General features: G+C 48.7%; 1 long non-coding RNA gene across 1 annotated transcript; it reads left to right on the top strand.

Annotated features, from left to right (window-relative positions):
• Nucleotides 1-83: 83 nt before the first annotated feature.
• Nucleotides 84-922, top strand: LOC134392090 (uncharacterized). Its single transcript, XR_010025027.1, has 2 exons — nt 84-200; nt 528-922. It is a non-coding gene; the product is annotated as an uncharacterized LOC134392090 (long non-coding RNA).
• The last annotated feature ends 3,159 nt before the right edge of the window (nt 923-4,081 follow it).

Genomic DNA, 4,081 nt, shown 5'->3' with positions numbered 1-4,081 from the left:
GCGGCTGCTTTAAAGCGAGACGGCTCCGGCCACGCCTCTTCTTGAGGACACCGACACCACCCTCCTTCTCCTCCTCCCGAAGGCCTGACCCGGAGGCCCGCCTTTACTCTCCCGGTCCCCCAATTGAGAGGAGAAGGGAGGAAAGCGCTTCGCCAATGCGCGCTTCCCACGCAGGCTGGCGACTGAGAGAGAAGCGAGAGGTTGGGGAGAGGCGCAGAAGCGTCTAGGGTGGGGAGGCAGGCGGCGCTCTGCCAATGGAGAGCAGGAGGGGAAGGCGGACGGGGTGGAGGGAGGGAAGCACGTCATTGCTTCGTGTGGATGCGTGTGTGTGATATAGGGGAGGAGGGTTTACATAGTGCAAGGGCAGCGCATTCGAATTTATGCAGACGAGCCTTCCCCAACCCAGATGCTTTCAACTACACGTTTTGCTTTATGTATTAGTACATTTATATTTCCGCCTTTCCTCCTTCTTGCAAAGAGCCCAAGGCGGCTTACGCGAACCTCCTCCCATTTTATCTTCACAACAGGCTAGGTGGTGGAGAGAGTCCGTGACTGGTCCGCAGTGGCCATGGGAGGAGCTTCATGGCAATAACCCAGAACTCCCGAGCTCCAGTCCAACGCTCTAACCATTGCACCGCACTGTCAGCAGTCGTGGTTGGGGGACGCGGTGGCAATGCTCCCCTCCGGTCACAGCGGGCTACGCTGCTCGGTGTCGGCGCTGCTCGGTGTTTGCGTCCGCCTGGGGTTGCCAGGCCCCGCGGATCCTGGGGGTTAGACGGCGCCTGGGGGTGGAGTGGGGCTTACGCGTGGACTGGGCATCGCATCTTGGCTGGAAGGCGAAGGAAAACCTGGTTGGGCTTGGGGCCTGGTAGCAATCCTGAGCAATAAAAATAAAAACGCTCAAAAGCAAGCAAAACAATAACCATCCTCTCCCCCTTGACTCTGCCCCCTTAGCGTTAGATTGGGCCTGTCTCTGGAAACCTTGAGAAGAAAGGTGAAGTCTTGCGTCGTCAGGTCAGAGCCAGAGCCCTCCCCGCAGTCCGTTTGTGGCAGCCGTTCACGTGTATAGAAGAGAAAGGAAAGGGGTTCCTGAGAGTCCCCCTTGACCTAGGTGCTAAATCCCTGGAGACTCCAGCATTAGGAGATGAAGTTGCTTCTCTGCATAGGCCTTTCCTAGGTTCTGTGTTTACTTGTTTGTTACACTGATATTCCACCTTTCCACCATATATAATCCTTCTTATCCTCACAGCAACCCTGTGAGGTAGGTTGAGAGTCAGTGGCGGAGTTCGGACGATATGCTAAACAATGGTTGTTTCTCATTTTGTTCCTATTACAAACCCAACCTCACCCCAGTTGATTAGCATGTTGTCCAAACTCAGCCAGTGACTGCCTCAAAGACACCCAGGCCATAGCTAGACCTGTTTATCCCTGGATCATCCAGGGGTCAAACCTGTTCATCTAGGTGACACACAGGGGATCCAGTGCTCAGGCAGGGGCAAACCCTGGATGATCCCAGGATAAACCTTAGGTCTAGCTGTGGCCCCAATGAGCTCCATGGCTGTGGGGACTAAAACCCAGGTTTCTCCAGTCCCTGTCCAATTTTAGTCCTGCTACAGCAGCCTTCCCCCACCTGGTGCCTTTCAGATGTTTTGGATTATACTTCCCATTAGCCTCAGCCAATATGGCAATGGTTGGGAGTGATGGGGGTTGTAGTTCAAAGCATCTGGAGGGCGCAAGGGTGCTGTGCTAGAGGGCTCTGGAATGTGGAGATACATGTGAGAAGACCATCACTTTAAGGGTGCAGCCCTGTGCATGCTTAGACAGAAAAAAGGCCTATAACTCCCAGCACGCCCCAGCCCCTATGATGGCTGGAGCATGCTGGGAGTTGTAGGCCTTTTTTCTGTCTAAACATGCACAGGGCTGCACCCTTAATGGTGAATGGTAAAGAAATTACTTATATTTCCTCAAGCAATCAGTTTTCTTATTATTTTATGAATCAGAGAACTAAAGGTAAGTTCCTTCCCCAAGGCCACCCACTAAGGCACGGCCAAAGTGATATTTGCACTCTCGCAATCTGACATGCTGCATTGGGCAAACACCGTTGACGTCCGCTACGGGGAATTGTTCTGGTGAGAAGCTTGCATAAATCATACTAAGACCTGTATTTGAGTTTGTGGCCTTTAAAGATCAAACCAAAATTCCACATCCATCAATTTGTACATTTATGCATACATAGCTGTCTCCTGCTTTCTATATCTCATCGCATTTAAGAGTGTTCAAAATATATGTGCTGGGGATTAAAATGAATTTGTAGTATTACTTGAGAAAGTGTTTTATTGACTAATATAGGATCATGAAGATGAAGACTATAGCTATGTCTGAATTACATGTGCTTGAAAACATTAGAATATAAAGATACACTTATAAATCAGTTGGGATTGGGTGCAATTCTCTGTATACTGGGTTTGGCTTTGTGTAATATGTGAAATGGGCCTCATTTTCACAGATTATTGCAAGATTGGGTATCTTGTGGAAGCTTCTGGAGCACCCTTATCTTGGCCACAAACTCACTTACCTCAGGCAAGCCACTATTCTCACAGCCCTATCTGCAATATGAATGTACAAAATACTAACCCACTTGGGTGCATTGTGCAGAGTCAGGATGGTCAATGTTAGAAAGGAGTTTGGATGCCACAAGCATCTACCCCCGGTTGAGTGTCTGACCTGGTTTGCATGATCATTGCGGATTAAAAAACCTGTGGTGGCTTGTTTAAGCTGTGTTGATGCCAGGTACCAGTTGTCTAAACACCGCCCTAGTGCAGCTTGCAGTTTCATCTGAACCTGGGTAGCATGGCTTGTTGGAGAGGGAAACAGTGTGGTGTAGTGGCCAGAGTATCGGACTGGGAGTCTGGCGATCCGGGTTCTAGGCCCCACTTGGCCATGGAAACCGACTGGGGGGGGGATCTACACTACTGCTTTTAAAGCGCTTTAAAGCACTTTGAAAACGTTTTGAAACCTGTATATGCAGTGTGTTCTGGGCCCCAACGGTTGTCAAAACTGTTATAAAGCGCTTTAAAGCAGTAGTGTAGATCCCTCCTGGGTGTCTTTGGGCCAGTCACAGACTCTCAGCCCAACCCACCTCACAGGGTTGTTGTTGTGAGGATAAAGTGGAGAGGAGGAGGATTATGTATGCTGCCTTGGGTTCCTTGCAGGAAAAAAAGGCAGGATATAAATGCAATAATAAATAAATAACCCAACAACCCATGGGTTATTTGAGGGTTGTTTCCTGAGCTGTACCAGACCCCCTCTTCATGTGGTGCTTATGAGGTTGCTGCCACTTTAGGCTGGTATGTTGAGGCACAGCAAAGCACCAGATTCCACAGCACCATCTGTACAATCTCTGACAGGCAAGGAAGCATTACACTCATTGAGAAAAGGAACACTGCACATGCTCAGAGATGGTCCGTCCAAATTGCCAGAATCCTTGCCAGCACAAGGTGGCAGTTCTACCTACTATATCTACATAATAGCAACAATTTTTTAAAGAAATCCTAGTTTGTATTAGTTAGATTCCCAGTGCTGAGCCCCTGATGTGCTTTCCCTACCTTTGGGAGCGTGTTGGCTTAGTTCTCACAAAGCCTGTGTCTAGGCTGCCAGCTCTTCGTTTACGTGAGCAGAGGCTGCTTCAAGTACTCCTTATGGGCTTCTTCTAAATATTAGGATTTTCTATTTCATATTGAGGGGAGTGTCGTTAATTTACTCCCATTTTGAGGAATTTTCAAGTCAGCCCCCATGTTTTATAAAAAGCCCTGAGTACTGATTAGCCTAGTACACTGGGCTCATCTACACCAGCAGCATATTTCACTATGAAAGCGGTATATAAAAGGCAGGAGCCACACTACTGCTTTATAGCGGTATTAAAGTGCACTCCAGGATCTACTCTACTGCTTTATAGTGGAACTGAAGTGCACTGACTACTGCTGGGGCCCATTGACACATCTATACCAAGCAGGATATAGCACTATGAAAGCGGTATATGGTATGTGTCAATGGGCCCCAAGAGTTGTCAGTGCAGTTCAAT

This window comes from Elgaria multicarinata, chromosome 2 (assembly GCF_023053635.1).
Source record: "Elgaria multicarinata webbii isolate HBS135686 ecotype San Diego chromosome 2, rElgMul1.1.pri, whole genome shotgun sequence".
Classification (NCBI taxonomy): domain Eukaryota; kingdom Metazoa; phylum Chordata; class Lepidosauria; order Squamata; family Anguidae; genus Elgaria; species Elgaria multicarinata.
Note: the sequence above shows the minus strand (reverse complement) of the source record. Positions and strands in the feature narration are given on the sequence as shown.